This window comes from Ursus americanus, chromosome 8 (assembly GCF_024610735.1).
Source record: "Ursus americanus isolate L20-20 chromosome 8, mUrsAme1.1.p, whole genome shotgun sequence".
Lineage (NCBI taxonomy): Eukaryota > Metazoa > Chordata > Mammalia > Carnivora > Ursidae > Ursus > Ursus americanus.
This window is the reverse complement of record NC_142134.1, coordinates 44,763,431-44,784,065: the sequence shown is the minus strand read 5'-3', so window position 1 is coordinate 44,784,065 and position 20,635 is coordinate 44,763,431. Positions and strand designations below refer to the sequence as shown.

Below are 20,635 nucleotides of genomic sequence, written 5' to 3'. Positions count from 1 at the left end.
TTAGAATATGAAATGATGCTCCATATCCTATGTGTTCAGGGAAATGCACATTAAAACAACAATGACATACCACTACACACCCATTAGAATGGCCAAAATCCAGAACACTGAAAACACCAAATGTTGGTGGAAGGTGTGGAGCAACAGGAACTCTCATTCATCACTGGTGAAAATATAAAATGGTACAGGCACTGTGGAAGACGATTCAGAGGTTTTTACAAAACTAGACATACTCTTTGCATATGACCCAGCAACCATGCTCCTTGGTATTCACCCAAAGGAGTTAAAAACATGTCCACACAAAAACCTGTATATGGATGTTTATAGCAGCTTGATTCATAACTGCCAAAACCTGGAAGGACCCAAGATGTCCTCCAGTAGGTGAATGGAAAAATAAACTTTGGTATATCCAGACAATGGGCTACTGTTCAGTGCTAAAACAAAAGGAATGATCAAGCCAAGAAAAGACTTAGAGGAAACCTACATGCGTATTATTGAGTGAGAGAAGTCATTCTGAAAAACTACATGCTCTATGAGTCCATCTGTACGACATTAAGGGAAAAGCGGAAGTATGGAGGCAGAAAAAAATGCATGACTGCCAGGGACGGGAGGGAGAAACGGATGAAGAGGGGAGCACAGGTGATTCTGAGGATCCTGAAACTATTCTGTGTGATACCGTAATGATGGAAACATGTCATTACATTTGTCAAAACCCACAGAATATACAACACAAAGAGTGAACCCTAATGTAAACTATAGGCTTTGGGTGATTACAAAGTGTGACATGGGTTCATCAATTATAACAACTATATCACATTAATATAAAATGTTAATAATAGGGGATATGGGGGGCAGGATAAGGGGGTACAAGGGAACTGTTTGTACTTTCTGCTCAAATTTTCTGTAGATTTGAAACTGCTCGAAAAAATAAAGTCTTAATTTTTTTAAACTCAAAAAGAATGGGTGCCTGGGTGGCTCAGTCAGTTAAGCGTCTGCCTTTGGCTTAGGTCATGATCCCGGGGTCCTGGGATCGAGCCCCACGTCGGGCTCCCTGCTCAGCAGACAGCCTGCTTCTCTCTGTCCTCCCAGCTCGTGCTCTCGCTCACTCTCACTCTCAAATAAATAAAATCTTAAAAAACAAAACAAAACCTCAAAAAGAAAAGCCCATTCTATCCCTGTCAGCCAGAACCAAAGATGCCTCGAAGAGTGAAAATAAACAACAGCTCAAGCTCAAACAACAATGTACTTGGATCAAGCTCAGAGAAAGGAAACAGATTGTAAGTCAATTAAAACTAAAATGTCAAAAACACCCATCAGGTTACATGGTAGACTGAAAGCAGAAACAAAGCTAGCACAATCAGTATCGGGGAAGAACAGCGAATTTCAATTTCTGGTGAGGCTGGTTACGTTGTTGTAACCTCTCAGCAAACTATCCAGAGAAAACCTGCACATTTGGAAGCAACTCTATCTGAAGAGGAAATAAAGAGATAAATGACATGCACGCTGTGGCTGTGGAGAGGTATACTATGAAAGCATCGTTGGACGACTTCAGTGCACACACAGTTTGCTATAAGGTGAGGTAACCTCAAAATTTCTTCATAAATGAAGGAAGCTCATACCAGACACTTTATCTCTGACAGAAATGAAACATTATCAATATATTATTAAGGTATTTTGCATATTATCTCATGGTACCCTAATAAACCTATTTTTTATTTATTATTTTTTAATTTTTATTCCAGTAGAGTTAACACACAGTGTTACATCAGTTTCAGGTGTACAAAACAAACACTTCTAGACATTACTAAGTGCTCATCACCACAAGTGCCCTCCTTAATCCCCATCACATATTTCACCCCTTCCCCTGCCCAGCTCCCCTCTGGTGACCATCAGTTTGTTCTCTGTAGTTCTAACAAACTTATTCTTATTTCAAGTGATATGCTGGTAAATGTCTCTTTAAAAAAAAAGTTCTGATTTATAGCACTTGCCAATTTCCATTGTGTAAATATAATCATCATGGCTGATTTCAAGCCACCAGGGGTTTAACAACCAGCTGGTAAAATTCCTAGCAGGAACTAGATCCAGAATGCACTACTTCAAGTTATAGCCCACTTATGATGTGGAAATTGACTCCTGATTAAAGTCGCTTGTCACATGGGAGTGAAATTTGTGAAGTTGGGTCCTGAATTCCTAAGCACTTTCAGATCAGTGGCTTTATTTTCTCCACAATCACCAGATTTTGACACACACACCCCTTTTTTTAAATTCCTTAAAGGTCTAGATTATTAACATACTATTTACTTAGAATAACTACTTCCCAAATCAAATATTTCGGTTGCATCTTCAAATTCATTTACATAAAGTGGGCTAAAAAGAAAAAGCTTTCCTACTTTGATAGGTATTTACTTATATTTTCTTTTAATTCCTTTTTACCCATTTAAATCTATCATCCAACTGCAGTTTATTTGGCGAGATAGTCAATAAAGACATTTTCCCCTAATATTTAATCAATTCTCCTGGGTTCCTTTACTGAAATTCTATCACTGATTTTATCCACTGTCATAAACTAAATCCATATTCAAGTTGTGTTTTCTATTCTTCTCATTAAGAGTCTGGTTTTGGGGGGCATCTGGGTGGCTCAGTCAGTTAAGCACCCGACTCTTGATTTTGGCTCAGGTCCATGATCTTGGGGTCCTGAGATCGAGCCCCGAGTCAGGCTCCACACTCAGTGGGGAATCTGCTTGAGACTCTCTCTCTCTCTGCCCCTCCTCCTGGCTCGCTCACATTCTCTCAAATAAATAAATCTAAACAAACAAACCAAAACAACAACAAAAAGATTCTGGTTTTGGATGTTTTGCCCTGCCTGGTTATATACATACAGAGGGGAAGCTGAGAGAAGAAATTTTTTTTCAAGATTTTATTTAATTATGTATTTATTCGAGGGGGGTGGTGGTGAGAATCTCAAGCAGACTCCCTGCTGAGCGCAGAGTCCCACACGGGGCTTGATCCCCCGACCCTGAGATCATGACCTGAACTGAGACCAAGAGTCCAATGCTCAACCGACTGAGCCACCCAGGTGCCCTGAGAAGAAATTCTTTTAAAGAGGAAAAGGACTGAAGGTGAATTAGGCCCAGGACATAGGCTGAAAAAATCTCGTAGGCCTATTTGTACTGGGCTGTTCCTTTAAGTCTTATAGCTTGGGTACCTGTCTTTTTGAGGAATGATATGTTGCTATCTCTTTCTTGATAACAAATTAAACAAATTAATGATACGGTGAAACTACAGTCTCATAATAACAAATGTAGAAAGATCATGGTGAGATAATAAAACACAAGCATAATCAAGTAAAAAAAATCTGTTTTTGCATCAGGACCTCCTTTTAATTACTACACCTTTATAATAGGTTTTATTATCTGTTGGCACAAATACTCCTGTTCACTCATCATCTTCAGTAATTTCTCAGCTATTGTTCTTCACTTATAATTCCAGGCTTATGCATATCTTCATAAATTAATTGGAAAAAAAACTGACATCTTAATTAAGACTTCTTGTGTAGAACCTGGCATACACTCATTAATTTATCTTCCCTTGTGTGCCTCCCCCCAAAATGTATACTTTCCTTCATAAGGGATCTATATAATTCTTTTTTTGGATTTGAATTTTTACTCACTCTTCGAGTTACTAATTTTAAAAATCAGAATATGTAATTCTTACCAATTCTATTCATAAATACTTTAAATTTCTATTGTGTGAATGCCATCATTTTTCTTACTATTCAGTCCAACATTTTTGCTTCTGGTGGAATTTCAATGGATAGAAAAATTAAGACTTCTGCTTGTTCTTTGGACATCTGTTCCTAAAATGTTTATTTATCCTAGTCTAAACTATTCCTACTGAAAACAGTTTCTAAACATAGAAGTCCTATGACATCTTTGGCACATTTCCAATGTTTTTTACTTGAAGTCTACTACAGAAATATCGCTTATTATAAAGCTCAAGAAAAATGACCTATCTCTAAATAATCCATTATTCACTCAGCTAGAATCTCCCTGAGGTTATTATTTTCTTGTACTCTTTGAACCTTCAGAAACTCAGTTAAGGAACTATTCTAAAAATCTAGAAATGATGTGGTATTTTTAAAATGTGCATGAACCCAGGAGTCAGAAGACCAGGGCCCCAAACTTGACTTGGCTACTCAGTATCATTATAATCTTGGTTATATTATTTAACCTTTCTAAGCTTTTGTTTTCCCTCTAGAAAATGAATGGGTTGAATTATATCTCAACCATGGGTATGTATCAGTAGCAACAAGAAAGTTGTTTTCATTTTTGTTCTCCTCTCCTCCTCCCATAAAAACATTCGCTGCCAGTGAAGAAAGCTATTGTGGCAGACTTTCTTCTCTTCTAGCCAGACAAGAATCTGGAGATCAGCACAGCATAGCCCTGAAGTGAAAACAGGAACAACAGGACCCTGCAGGACCTCATCCAGCAAACGTACGTAGACCCAGGGCCTGAGGCAAGTCCACGACCGCATATGGACGTATAACCATCTTCTCTGCCTTCTAAGAAGCTGAGCAGAGTCTAATAAAGGGGGCTGAATCCTCCATACCCAAGGGGCTGAGACGGTAGGAGAAAACAAGGACCAAAGGGGCTTCCTCCTAATATCTTAACTGGGGGCTACCGAACCAAGGCTCACAAGGGCTAAGGCTGCTTTCCCTTCTATGACTCTTGGGATTATTCTTTAAAGCACTGTAATTGTACGGCCCACCCTTAATTAGTAGACAAAGAGATAGAACTACGCCCTACAGATATCCAGCAGCCAGAAATAAAGAAAACAAAAATATTTACCAAACATGAGAAGCAAACATCATTATAGGTTCCAACACACTAAATCTATTTCAATTAAAAACAGAAACTAAACAAAGATGCAGACTCTTGCCTTATTATTCAACATCAAGAGGTTAAGGGATAATATAAGTAAATGCAATAACACATAAAAAATTAAAACATTGTTATAAATATTGAAAAAGAAACAAAGCTTTCTTTATTAAAGCAATAATCACCTAGAAAGGAAAATGGATAAAAATCCTCTATTCACAAATATAAAATTAGTCACAATAAATTTAAAAAGGAAAGCACAGGACTTACTTAAGAGGAAACTATAAGAACCCCCCCGTTTTTCTTTTTTAAGTCATCTCTACACTCAACACGGGGCTTGAACTCATGGCCTCGAGATCAAGAGTCTCATGCTCCACTGACCGAGCCAGGCAGGTGTTCTTACCAGAACCTCTTAAAGGACATGAAAGAAGATCTGAACAAATGAAAAGATTTATTTGTGTGGAAGAACACTTCTTATTATAATTTTATTACACAAAATTAATATATTAATTATGGCAATTCCAATGAAGATTTCAATGCTATTTTTTTAAGTTGTACTGGATAAAAACCATCTTAAAGTATATACAAGGAGGATTAAATATCCCCAAAAAAGCTGGAAAAAAAATTTTTTTAAAGATTTTATTTATTTAACAGAGTTAGAGACAGCCAGCGAGAGAGGGAACACAAGCAGGGGGAGTGGGAGAGGAAGAAGCAGGCTCATAGCGGAGGAGCCCAATGTGGGGCTCGATCCCACAATGCTGGGATCACGCCCTGAGCCGAAGGCAGACGCTTAACGACTGCGCCACTCAGGCGCCCCACTAAACTTTTTTTTTTTTTTTTAAATATATAAAGAGGGGCGCCTGGGTGACTCAGTCGGTTAAGCGTCTGCCTTCAGCTCAGGTCACGATCCCAGGGTCCTGGGTCAAGTGCCGCATCAGACTCTCTGCTCAGCAGGGAGGCAGCCAACTTCTCCCTCTCCTTCTGCCTACCTGCTCTGCCTACCTGTGCTCTCTCACTGCCAAATAAATAAATACGATCTTAAAAAAAATTATATATATATATAAAGAATATTTTCTGGGGCGCAGTCGTTAAGTGTCTGCCTTCGGCTCAGGGTGTGATCCCAGCGTTCTGGGATCGAGTCCCATATCAGGCTCCTCCGCTGGAAGCCTGCTTCTTCCTCTCCCACTCCCCCTGCTTGTGTTCCCTCTCTCGCTGGCTGTCTCTCTCTGTCAAATAAATAAATAAAATCTTTAAAAAAAAAAAAAAAGACTATTTCCTAAATCAGAAGACAACATAACTATAATCAGAACATATTATAACTATATTTGAAACATTACATCAAAATATAAAAAGACTATTTCAGAATATAATATAACTAATTAATTCAGTAAACACAAGTATGGATAAATCAAATTAATGCAAAATATTAAACAACCTCCTAAAAAAATCCCAGAATAAGAATTCAACAGGGGTAAAACAGGAGAAAAGAGGATGATTTAGTAATAATATTGGAGTATTACCTGACTATTCATCTGAAAAAAATAGATTATATTCAAAAACCAAAGTCCAGATTAATGGGATGTTGGAAATAAAATTTTTTAAGTTTTTAAAAATTTTTAAAGAAAAAACTTAGGCGTCAACATACAGAATCCAGGCGAGAGGAGACTGTTGGCCCGGATAGAAAACCCAAATTATTTAAAAAAGACAAACACATTCAACCAGATAAAAAGTTTAAATATTTATAAGGCAAACAATACCATAAGCAAGACAGGGCAAATTTGGAAAAATAATATAATGTAGATAATAGCTAATATAAAGTATTCAAAGAGCTCTTAGAAATTAACAAGAAAAAGACAACACAATGGAGAAAAATTGGCAAAAAAATATAATTAGGCAATTCATGTAAGAACCTAAAAAGACAATATATGAAAAAAGATTCAAACTCTGTATACCCAGAAAATGCAAATCAAAGTAGCAATAAGCTTTTACTGTATACACATCAGACTGGCAAATAATAAAATGACTAATCAGCTCTATTGTTGGGAAGGTACAGGGAAACTGACCACTTAACCTGTTGCTGACGGAAATGTAATGTCCACCTGAGTACAGTCCAGCAGGCTGGACAAAAAGATGAGTATTCTCACCCCCTAGAGCACAGCACTGCAGGTATTAATTTCTCTGATCTACAGGCTTCCCATGCAAATTTCTGATTATAATTTAGCTTTGTATGACCTACCCCACAAGGAAAGGAAAGGATAGCTGGCCAGCCCTAGCATTAACACCCACTTGGCATACTTCTCACTGTAAATTAGTAAATTGGCAAACCTAAAAACTTGTTTCTGTCCAATTATATATTACAATTCCACCTTCTGCAAAAGATTTCATATCCACTCTCAGCATGAAAGCAAAGTCCAGTTTTCTGACCCGATCCTGGTCTTTGCTGGCCTTCTCTGGCAATTCCTTCAATCACAGTCAAAATCTCTGGAGTGATGCCCAGGCATCCGTATGTTTCTGACAACTCCCCAGCCCGATTCTAAGGTGCAGCCAAGGTTGAGAATCATTGCCTCACACTATTCATCTTAAGTGGAACAGTTGGTTCTATACGATGATTTTACTGAAAACTAATTCTGATCAATAAGAAGTTTCAAGAACACCATAAATAAGGAAACCTGTGTATAGAATAGCCACAAACAACATCCATCAAGCAATTCGGAGAGTGCTAACTAAATGCGTGTCAGGGGGCAAAGCTCTAGCAAGCAAACTGAGGGGTCAATAAAACAATTTAAAAAACTAATTTTAAGAAGTCATACATGGTTCTCTCAGTTTGAACTAGAAATCTTGACGAACTGATTTTTCTCTTGTGGTTCCAGCCTCTTCACCGAAACACGCCCGAAACCACATATCCTGGTGCCCTATCAATCCTCTGACGCTCATTATCTGTGATTTCAAAGGGTGAGGTTTCAGTGATGAGAACTCGAGAACCATCATCAGTGGCACCCCATGCCTTGTATCCTATAACCAGTCTCGTCACCAAACCCCATCGTACTGAGAGGAATCCCTTCTTTTTCCTGCATGGTTAAGTTCTGAGCGCAGAAGAAGATTCTGTGTAGACTCCTGAAAAAATCTTCCTTCACAGTTATCTCTGCTTCATAGCAGATGAAATAACAACTCCATGTAGCAGCCAGAGTGACTCCTTTCCATCTGAACAACACTAGGCCCTGCACATCAGACCACAGAAAGGCATGCCTCTGTACTCTGCATAAAAATGCACCACTAGCCTTACCTTCAAGGGTGTTACTAAGGCCATTTTATTGGAATCATCATTTTCTTTTCTTCCACAGTCTCCCTACAATAAGAATGACTCATTCATATATTGCTCCAAAATTTTTTGTGAAGCTTTTAGTTTTTCAATTTTTTTTAAGACTTCACTTTTTTTTTTTTTAAAGAGCAGTTTTAGGTTCACAGCAAAACAGAGAAGGAGTGGAGAGTTCCCATATACCTTCTGCTCCCACGCTTGCGTCGCCTCCCCATTACCAACATCTCCTACCAGCATGGTCCATTTGTTAGAGTTGATGAACCCACACGGACATGTCATTATCACCCAAAGGCCATCATTTACCCTACAGTTCATTCTTGGTGTTTTATACGCTATGGGTTTGAACAAATGCATCCATCAACATAGTACACTACAGAGTAGTTTCACTGCCCTAAAAATCCTGAGCTCTACCTATTTATCTGACCTTCCCCCTAACCTCTGGCAACTACTTTTCTTACTGTCTCCATAGTTTTACCTTTTCCAGAACATCTTATAGTTGGAATCCTACAGTATGTAGTCTTTTCAGACTGGCTTCTTTCTCTTGGTAATAATGTCTTTAAGTTTCCTACAAATCTTTAAATGGCTTGACAGCTCATTTCATTTTGGCACTTAATATCCCATTGTCTGAATGGACCACAGTTTATCCACTCACCCACTGAAGGACAGCTCCGTTGCTTCCAAGTTTTGGAAAATATGAATAAAGCTGCTCTAAACATCAATGAAGATTATTTTAAATAAAAAAAATCCATTTAATGCATCTAATGTAAATCTGTATTTGTCATTTTTTAAGATTTTATTTATTGATTTGAGAGAGAGAGAGAGAGAGAGAGAGCACCAGTGGAGTAAGGGGCAGGGAGAGAAGCAGGCTCCTCGGCTGAGCAGGGAGCCCGATGTGGGGCTGAATCCCAGGACCCTGAGATCATGACCTGAGCCGAAGGCAGACGCTTAACTGACTGAGCCACCCAGGTGCTCAGTCATTAATATATATAATATATATTATATATAATATATTAATATATTAATAGATATTAGCTCATCCTTCATTTTTATGAATATTTTCACTACTTTCTGTACCACATGTGTCAATAAATATATGTATTGTTTCTAAATCATCCATATGATTTTCTAGCACGAACTACCGTCACATTTCCAATTCACTATCTTCTAATAGAAATAGGTCTGACAGTTTGGAATTTGGCTTCTACAGTCTTCCCCAAAGAGATTTCTCTTGAATTTTCTTTCTCAAAAAACCCTTAAAAACTTTACTCATTTTAGCAAATTTTTTAAATTGGGAAATAGCATGCTTCGACCAACTAGTAGACTCAAAATAAAATTGTAAGAAATTCCACTTAGGCAGTGTCCTGTGACATCATGCATTAAAGATTAGGAGAAGGAATAATCAAGAGAACAAAGCCCATTCCATCCTGCAAAAGGCTAGCAAACTGTGTCTCATCAATGTGATGAAACTGTAAACATGGTTACTTCCAGAAAAGAAGCCTACAAGAGTATGGCCAGTACTGGGACACTGGAACAGGCCAGAACTCAATGATTTGGCACTTAACCACTAATGTAGGCCAGATACCTGTCAGGTGTCATATTAAAAATATTTAGCAATCGGTACAGAGGGACAATTAGAACTGACTCTGGCTGTAAATACCGGTACAGCCAGAAGGGTGCGTAATGGCTGAACAGCAGCAATGCCGGAGATGATGAGAAGTCTAGTAATGGAGGCAGACTATGGTATCTAAAGAGTCTGAAAACAGGTAAAAAGCACCATGGGGATCCATGAAAGAACAACTGTTGTATGTTAGCAAATAGATTTGTTATGGAAAGTGTAAGAACAGGGAGGTACACCTGCTAAGGGAGGTGGATCTCATCATTAAAAAGGTCCGGCAGCAGAACTTGATTCTCTTTGAGTCCTAATTGTTGTTTTTGGATGAGAACTTCATTCTCGAGGAGCAAAGCAGAGTCCCATATTTGAAGGAAACAGTTACCAAGGAGTTTGACAAGGCAAGGCTCAAGAAGGAAGAAATACCAATTAGCAGGGGTGGAGGCTTTGACCTCCATTCTTTGACACAAGAAGGAGTAGCAGCCCAGACACTAGAACTGAAGAACAAAGTCAGGCCAAAGCTTGTAGTGAGGTTGGCCAGATGCCGAGTTGTCTGGACTAGTGAGCTAGGGCGCTCCAAAACTCACCATCTTAGCATAGGATAGGACCCAGGGCCTGATAATAAGAAAGAGTTTTTGCGTTTTTGTTTTTTTTTTAAAGATTTATTTGAGAGAGAGAGCGTGCAGTGTGGAGGGCCAGAGGGAGGTGGAGAGAGAAACACGAGCAGACTCCATCCTGAGAGCAACGCCTGATGTGGGGCTCGATCTCACGACCCTGAGATCACCAAATGAGCTAAAGCCAAGAGTTGGATGCTTAACTGCACCACCCAGGCACCCCAAGAAGGAGTTTAGACACAACTACAACAGAAGGTACAAACAGGGGAAGGTTACGACATCCAGGTTTATGAAACAGCAGGTCTGAAACTTGCCACAGATATTACACTGTCTTGTCTTTTTTTTTTTTTTTTTTTTGTAAGATTTATTTATTTGAGAGGGGGAGAGAGGGAGAGCGCAAGAGCAGGGGAAGAGAGAAGCAGACTCCCCGCCGACCAGGGAGCCCAATGCAGGACTCGATCCCAGGATTTTGGGATCATGACCTGAGCTGAAGATAGACACTTAACCAGCTGGGCCACCCAGGCACCCCTACACTGTCCTTTTTGAATAATCTTAGACACCTATGAATATTATGATCAGCCATCTTAGATTTTTCCATCTTGAATTTTCTATCTCATTAAATTAGGTCTTTATTCTAATACTACCAATATAAAATTTTCAAACAAACCATGAAACCAAATATTTAACAAGTTAGAGAATCAGTTATACCTCTCACAACACAAAATGTTCAGTCTTGAAAATAAAGTATCAATACACCTGGGTAGCTCAGCTGGTTAGACGTCTGCCTTCAGCTCAGGTCAAGATCCTAGGGTCCTGGGATCAAGTCCCACTTCAGGCTCCTTGCTGAGTGGGGAGAAGCCTGCTCCTCCCTCTGCCTGCTGCTTCCCCTGCCTGTGTGCTCGCTTGCGTGCTCTCGCTGACAAATAAATAAAATCTTAAAAAAAAAAAAAAGAAAAAGAAAAAAGAAAGAAAGAAAATAAAGTATCTGTGTCAAATGAGGTAAACCTGGCTTAAAGAGTTAGAATACGTATATTTTTTAAATGGATAAAGCAGGCCCATGATTCCTAAATTCAATGATGTCTGCAGCTAGGAACTCTAAATTCAGGGACCATCAGAGTTCACACTGTTCACTTAGCACAATGAGTTGGCTTCTTTGTCTAGGCTTCATTTCCTAAAGCAGACGGATTTCTCTGAGGGATGAGGGAGTATTCTGGCAATAAGCAATAGGTGATTCTTTTACACTGTGATCAATTTTAACTCTCAATGGCTCCATCTCCAAAATTAATGTCAATGAGAACATAAATTACCCTACCAAATTCATTTACAGAAACCTAATTAAAAATCTCCTTCACCTCCCATATTGTTTCCGCCTCTAAAATATTTCTCATATCCATGATTAAATGAGTTCCTACTTTGTGAAGCACTCCGAAGAGTACCTACTCATGTAGTAGGGATTATATACATGTATGCTAAAAAAAAAAAAAAAATGACATTTCTTCATTGTTCAACCTTCATCTCACGTCTGATCTGCTGCAGTCACGTCCTAACTCCTCCCCCTACACAGTACCTTCCTCTCTCTCCCAACCCCCACCCCCATTCCATGAAAAACAAAAGTCTGATGAAATCACCCCAACCACTGTCACAGAGTCCATCAATGGTTCTGCATTTGTTTTAGGTTTCAGACCAAAATCCAGAGCTAAGTCTTCAAGATTCCACATCCTCTGGCCCCTGCCTACCTTTCCAGCTCATTCCCATGCCTCTCTGCTCCAGCCTGATTGGTCGGATTTCCTCTACTATCCAGCATGTCATATTCCTTCTGCCCACCCACCCTTTCTCCAAACTGTTAATTCTGAAGTATCACTAGAGATCAAGGAAGACTTTCAATTGAAATATGAAGAATTAAAGGATGTTAGCTAAAGAATTTGCTGTGTAATGTGCAATGATAACTAAACTCTTGAAAATACTGGATTAACAATATTGTGTTGTATTTTTGAAAGTTACTAGGAGAGTAGGTCTTAAAAGTTTTCATCACAAGGAAAAAAATTCTACCATGTGAAGTGATGGATGTTAATCTCATTGCGGTAATTATTTTGCAATATATATATATATATAATCATTATGTTATATGCCTTAAACTTAGTGTTATAGGTCAATTATATCTCAATAAAACTGGGGGGGATGTCTGGGTATTTGGGGGGTGTTCTTACTGCTCTTTAACTTATCTGAACCCCAATTTACTCTTCTATTAAAAAAACAGCGATTTATCTACCGATGAGTGGATAAACAAAATGTAGTATATCCATACAATGGAACAGCATTCAGTCATAAAAAGTAATGAAATACTGATACGTGCTACAAATAGATGAGCCTTGGTAATATGATAAGTGAAAGAAGATGGTCACGAAACAACACCTATTAGGATTCCATTCACATGAAATGTCCAGAAGAGGCAAATCCATAGAGACAGACAGTAAATTAATGAGTACGAGGTCTCTTTTAGGGATCATAAATGTTCTACAACTAGAGAGTGGTGATGGTTGTACAACTTAGTTAATATACTAAAAACTACTGGATGATATACTTTAAAAGGATGATGTTATAGTATATGAATTATATATATGTCACATTAGATCATAAACCTAATATTTTTGAAACAGCAATAGTTTGCCCCATCAAATTTTCAAGATGCTTACATGAGATATAATAAATGTATGTACACAATTTGACTGTATACACACACACACACACACACACACAATGAACTTCCCACAATACCAGACTCATAATTACTTCAATAAGTGGTAAGTAGTAGTATTTTAAACAAGTGACACACAAATTTTAAGTGAATTTTAGATAAATGCATAATTGTGTTTTGGGGGGTTGACATTTACTATTCTTGCAATGCAGGAAAACATCTCGGAGCATTAAAAATTCTATGAACTTTGCTCATTGTGCAAAAACCCAAGTAATTTATGCAGATTGTTTCTTAACATACCATAACTTATTCATATTTTAATTTATAAAAATTGTGGTTAAAATAAGTCAATTTATCTCTATGTCTGTGATATAACTGAATCTTTTGAAACACTAGCTGTCAAATTATGTATGCAAAAAAATCTTATAGGGGCGCCTGGGTGGCACAGCGGTTGAGCGTCTGCCTTCGGCTCAGGGCGTGATCCTGGCGTTATGGGATCGAGTCCCACATCAGGCTCCGCTTCTTCCTCTCCCACTCCCCCTGCTTGTGTTCCCTCTCTCGCTGGCTGTCTCTATCTCTGTCAAATAAATAAATAAAATCTAAAAAAAAAAAAATCTTATAAATATGTTTACAAGAGGTATTATATTGATAATGCATATGTGACCTTAATTAACATTGTAGATACATAATGAGATAGATCTCAGTACTGAATCTTGCATTGTCTTATCAATTTTAGGGAACGAAGCCAATCTTTTAATGATAACATCCTCACTACACAGCTGGTTTAACAGAATGTTCCTGATTCAGTTTTTAAAAGAAGTAATGCCTAAAACTGTTGGCACAAAGACAAAATCCTGAATTTAGGCCATATGAATGTCACTTCATTGTTGTTACTGAAAGAAGTAAGCTCAACTATAATCAAACTTCAGCAGCACTGCATCAACACTCTGCCAGCTAAGCAGGCCTTGAAACCAGAGGGCCTCTGGCGATTAATATAAAACGCAGCATTTAACCATAATACAAATCATGGGAAATGCATCTTACAAACATGAAACATTATTATTTAATGACAACGAATTATAACATGCACTATTAAGTTATGTTCAATGACAAAAATTTAATTTTTCTTTTTCTTTTTTCTTTAAGGAGGGTAAGGGGCAACATTTGAAATATACAGTTTATTTAATGGGAAAATTATATGCCATTTCTTTCTTTTTTTCTTCTTTTCTTTCTTTTTTCTTTTTCTTTTTCTTTTTTTTTTTTACACATAAGCTACCCAATAAATTGGGTTTTTCTCTATTCTTCCTGAGAAATTCACTAAACAGAATTTAGTGAAATGCTGACTTTTTTTAAATTCACTAAAGTATCATTTTACAAATTGCTGCTTCAGGAACTATTCCCCTTAGAGACAACACTAGTATAATAATAAACACATAGAAGAGGGCCCATATATTTATCCTCCTTTTTCCTGTTATTAATCCATTCCAGCAAAAATGACTGCATCTCCAAGCTTGCTCTTAGTTGCCTGCACAGTTACCACAACTTAACTAAGCATTAAGTATACAAAGAAATATGAAGTATGCAAAGAACAAGAAAGACAATCTACGCTCTCCAGGAGCCTACACTCAAGCCATGAATGAGGCCATAATGAGCATAATGATTCCATGATGTTCACGGTGAAGAAAAGAACAGATGAAGGAAAGGATGGGTCTTCAAAGATGAAGAAGAATTCACTGGGAAGCAGGCATCAGGGCTGAGGGGGTGAAGGGGGGGCGCATTCCAGGCAGAGGTAACAGCAGATACAAGGCACAGCAAGCTCCAGGGACTGGGCAAGCACAGCAAGAGAGGAGACACAGGATGAGCAGGGGCTCATCCCACAGAGGACAGAAAGCCTGTGAAGGAGGGCAGAGGCTTTAAGAGTGGGCTTTTAGAAGGAGCCCCTGGCAGAAAAATGGAAGGGGCTAAGAGAACAAAAAGGAAGCTATGGCAATACTCCAGATGATAAGCAAGAGAGGCCTGAACTAAGTGAAGTGACTATGGCAACAAAAGGCAGGAGAGACTAAGGAAACTACAGAAGGTAGGACGACACATCCTGATAAGTGGCTGAAATGGGTGGGGGGTAGATGGTGGAGGGGCGAGAGAGGGCTGTGGACCCAAACCTGCTTTCTGGCTCAGGGAGACTATGGGGGGCAGAGCTGTCTACCACAGGGGGAATACCCTATCATTCCAAACTCAACTCAACTCCCTTTCCCTCTAAGTCCTCTCTGTCCCCTGTGGTTCAATAGGATTCCTTCGGTCTCTGTACTCCCCATTCTTCTCACATGTGACAGTCATGTGGAAAGTCACGACGTATATGCAACAGCACCCACTGAACTTCCTTACTGTTCACTTCCCGGGCATATTTACTCTCCCACTAAACTAGAAGCTCTTTATGAGCAAAGATCGCATCTATTGGTTACAGTACAGCATATGCTCAGTCAGTGTGGGCTGATGGTGTGCTGGCTTGTGAACACAACCGTAGGAAGAGACATATCACTACTGTCCTTTTCTAGGGTCTTAAAAATATTTTAATCTTCTCTCCTTCCTCTTTAAATACAATAGGGTTAAGGGAAGATTTAAAAAAGACATCCACAGATACTCGTAAAAGAAAAACATTCTCCCACTTTCCAGGGCTAGAACAGACCCCGGTGAACAGTGAGACTCTGTCTTGTCTTCTCAATATTAACCTATCGCTTACGACTGTAAAAACACCTTCGGGAGATATGTACCATGAATGCCCAAGGGCAATGGGATGCCCACAACCTGAATCACTATATCCCTAACAGTTAACAACGAAGGCTTTACAAACATCTGTTTTTGGTTCACTTTTGGATTCAAGGAATGTGATTACATGAGATTTGGCGGTGGCTGGTTACACAGTTCAGGCAATGACATGGAGAAATGTTTAAACGGTCACAAAACAAAATAACCACATAAATCAAAAATATGTAAGCAAACTAAGTTTTTACAAGACAAGCTGCTGTGATATAATCTAATTCACTGCTCCTATAGAAGAACCCATTAATTACAGCTTCGTTCTCACTGTAAAACTGTCGTACTATTTTTAAAAAGTACATGGTAAGGATGGGGGAAGGAGGGACGAGGGGGAAAGAAAGATTAGAAACCACAGTCTGTTTTAGTAAAAATGCATTCTGTATTACCCTTTTCAGTAGTAAAAGCATTTAATTTAAATTAGTAATTATAATTCAGTTATAATTCTCCCAACATTTTAATTCACTTAGAAACTTTCCTAGAACTAAGATAACTTACTGCCATCTGGCACAACAATATCTCCATATGGAAGAATTACTTACAGATCAAAAAGAAAAGAAATACGGAGATTGTAAATGCAGTATATTTGGCAAAATACAAATCTCCTCGAATTATATTCTATATGGCTTTACCTTAAGAGGGTCCCCCCCTGTATCAACATTCAGCCTTCTATATTATTTGCTTACAAAACAAAACTACACTAAATAAATATTTTGGTAAAGAGTTAACTGGGAAAAATTAAATTTAGTCTTTCATCTTTTATTCATTAGTTTGCTCAGGCACCAGCAGCACAGTTGGGAGCAAGAACAACTGGGTTCTAATTCCAGTTCTCTGCCACTGTATGACCTTGGAAAAGTCACATTTTTTTCCTGTATTTCAGTTTTCTTTGGGCAAAACAGACATTGTAACAGAATCTTTGCTTGATTACTTCATTAGTTTGGTATCCTATTATTAAGGTAATTGTGACCAAAAAAAACAGATTATGGTAATAAATCACTGCTATCAGTGCTTTCAGGTCTTCAGAGAGAAGTACCACTGGAAAATACTACAAATACCGAACAAAATCAGTATTTCTGCCAAACCTATGTATTAGGAAGGGAGTTAAAGACAAAATAATAACTCAATGACATTAGTTTTACTGACCTACCTGAACTTTGAATGTTATCAAAAAATTCACTATATATATATATGAAAATTACTCATTGTAACTTCAATTTTAGGAACTGGGGAAAGTTATGATCATTATATTAAATCACTGGATGCTTTCGGATAGCTGATGTGGCTTCCAACAAACATTCTGTCCTAACAGAACTGTGGAATAGTACTGGTATCTGATAACCCTGCAGCGATGAGAGTCTATCTGTCATTTCCCCCCTGTGCTTGACAAATGAGAGAAACTTTGCCAGAATGATACAAATTAACAAGAAAACCAACGGGGGTGAATTTCAGTCAAAGACTATTTCACTGCCGATAGAACAACTGCCCAGTGTGTGCACATCTAGATTTTCTATCCATCTCACTGATTACCATCCAAGAAAATACTCCTCGTGTTATTTTCAACAGCTTTTCTCCTATCTGGACTGGTCTAAAGAATTAGCATGCAAGGAAGGGCCATGATCATACATCAGCATTTCTCCCATTTAGGAATATTCATACTTACAGCTGCTGCTCCAGGACTTTAACAAGGACTTTATGCTAATTTCAAAAAACACAGAATCCTGTAGGCTCAACATTGTGTCTCAGCTGGCCACAGCAGCAGGAACAGCAGCAGCGGCAGCAGCAGCAGCGGCAGCAGCGGATGTGTTCGCCCAGCTCTCCACGCCGCTGTCCCTGCTCTCGCAGGCAGCGGGAGTTTTGGCCCACAGTGCTTTGGCTTCATTACCATGCAGTCTCGCAGTGACGCACAACTATAGTGGAAACGCTGCTGAATGCAGATGAACTCGCCAGTTGAATAAAAGCTTACGAGTTTATTACAGGTGCCCTGAAGGGCATCCTCACCTTTCTTTAGGTGGGCAGACACGTGGCCGCAGTTCTCTTCTCTGCTTCTGTTCCTCTTATCAGTTTTGATGAGCTGTGTCTCTGGCTGCCTACAGTGTAGTCACTACTGACTGCTAGTAAACAGACAAGGGTAGAGCTCTGCCCTTGGATGCCAACTTTTCTCACTAAGGGCCTTAGGAATAAAAAATAAATTCAGGTCTAGCATAAGATCTTTAAACCTCTTCCTATAATAGCTGACCAAAAAGAAGAAGAAGAAGAAGGAAAAAAAAAAAAAAAGAATCAGCGGTATTTATCTCACTCTACCACCACTTTTCTCTAGGTGATTTTAGGAGTACATTCTCTCCACCCTTCTACACCCCCAGGCAGTAAGCAGTGACTTTCTCAGCAGGCTTATGATACAGAGTTCACTGCCTCACTTAACCCACCAGAGAGAACACTGGCTAATGGGATGAAAAGATGATGTAATGAGCACTGTGGCTGAGCCCCCATCAGCCCTCTAAAACTGCTCAGCTCAGGACAAAGTTTCCTCTGCCGCACACAACTTATTCAAAAGAGGGAACTCTATTATAATAATGGGATTATTTCAAAACATAGGGGTTCTATTCTTAATATAGCACATAATTCCCCTAGAAAATCTTACAGTCGGAATATCAATGAATAGCAACAAATCTTCTGGTCAAATAAAATGCACATTTCAAAAACTTTCTTCTGTAGAAACTGTTTTAAAACTGAAAACTGACACTGTTAGAAGCCTATCTGCTCCTCAAAATAGCAGGAAAATTTCATAATCGAACCCAACAAATATTTTATGTTACTGTTAGAAGAAAAAGGTCTCGACCTTATAATTAGTTTACTGTGACTCTGAAGGTCAATGGAGCATGTGTTTTTCCATATGTGGCAATACATTTGAATTGACCCATTTATGCTATTGTATCCTTTAAATACCACAAGGAATAAGTAAATACAGTGATCAAAGTCATGACTGAATAAATTTATTCACAGCCAAATGCCTAGGCACCGTATTAAAAGCTAAAAGAACATCCTTCCATACACTAAGGGAAAAAGATAATCCTATCCATTAAGACATATTCGGTGGTAACAGTACTATTGGGAGTTTCATTTAAAGCTTGTACTTCTTCAGAGTCGTTCAAGAAATATGGAATAAGTCTGGACCATTCCTACTCCGGAACAGGCACCAAACCTAAATTCAAACCAGGGCTGCAACAGCTAATCACAGAGACCCCCAGTACCAAAACACACTGTTTGGGTACAACTTCTTGATCAGAGACCTCTCCAAATCGGTGAAGAGCGGGGTTTCCCCTGGTCAAATGAAACACAAATGACTCACAGTGTCGCATGAATAAAGGGCATTCCACGGTCCAAAAACACTACCTCCTACATTCCATTCTTGTACATTAACAATGTATATTAACAAAGGAAGGGCTCTGTGTTGTACACAAAACCAGTTTACTTTTTCTTTTTAATTAAAGTATTCTCTAAAGTGATTTGACAATACAATCCTCTTTTCACCAAACAGCTGTTTCAGATTCAGGGACGAAGCTATCTAGACCCAAGCAAACTACACCAAGACTTAGAACTGAACCACATCAGCAAGCAGACTACCCACATTATTTTGCCATATTTGTCCTACCCCTATTGAGCTAAGCCTACAAGAATCATATAAATCTTATAAGCTACTCAACACTATTTGGCTAGAATGGCCCACAATAGTCAAAGTTCATTCCTAGTAAACCTTTAAAAACTGTAACTAGCAAAACTAACTGTCCTATAGAACATCAGAGTATGAGAACTTTTTTGAGAGTGGGGGTAGAGGTTAAATAATAGGTGATTTTCTCACAGCCTTAAAAAAAGCATTTTCTTCCCCTTAAGCTCTGTCTACATGGATCTAAAAGAACATATCAGTTTCTATTGTATTTAATCAGCCCGTTACTATGTATATATACAGCCTTCTCTGGGACACAGATGTACAAAATTAATCTCAATGCTTATTTTGGAAGTTCCACTTGGCATCAGGATTTCCTTATAGACGGAGGGTGAGTGAAAATGGCACTTTCCATTTATATGGGAAATAATTCCGCAAGCCTGCCTGTATGGGCAGAGCCTGGGCTCTGAACTTTATTCTGAAATGCAAATAATAAAGTAAGTCATATTACTACTCCAAATATTAATCATAAATTTAACAAAGTTTAATGGAATAAGTATTTCCTTTCCAGCCCTTCCCAAAATGTTATCACCCAAATCACTCAAGTATTAATCAGAAGAACTACATATCCACCCACAACTACATATGCACCCAACAATCCTTTTTAGAAGACTGAGGGAGCAGAGACCTACAGTATTCTGAATGCTTTCTCAATCCCTCAATTACTAGTCATATTTTCATATTACACAGATAATAATACTCCCATCATTCTCCAAGTGAGTTCTCTATTTTTAACCTATCGATTAATCACAGAAACACATAGCCTAGAGCTTATTGCAAGCTTGCCAAAGACCAGTCAAAATATCAGTCCTCTATTTTATTCTCTATAAATTCAGAATTCTCCAAGCTGTATCATACATATATGTTCTTCAGTATCCTCATAGGTATCATTTCTCAATGGCATATCCCTGGCAAAACAGAAAAGTCTATTTTGGATAATTTCCTTTAACTATACTCCTCTCCACCTTTTAGGTTATAATATATTAAAGGAT

At 38.5% G+C, this 20,635-nt stretch overlaps 1 protein-coding gene across 12 annotated transcripts in view; it reads right to left on the bottom strand.

The window, feature by feature from the left end:
* FRYL (FRY like transcription coactivator) overlaps nt 1-20,635 on the bottom strand; it is a 249,123-nt gene that overhangs the window by 141,821 nt on the left and 86,667 nt on the right. Inside the window, exon 1 of one of the 12 annotated variants that reach the window (XM_087864151.1) lies at nt 8,161-8,906. The exons of the other annotated variants lie outside the window; for them this stretch is intronic. The gene's annotated coding sequence lies outside the window, so the exon portion shown is untranslated. Of the gene's footprint in view, nt 1-8,160; nt 8,907-20,635 lie in introns of those variants that run through there. 12 annotated transcript variants of the gene reach the window in all.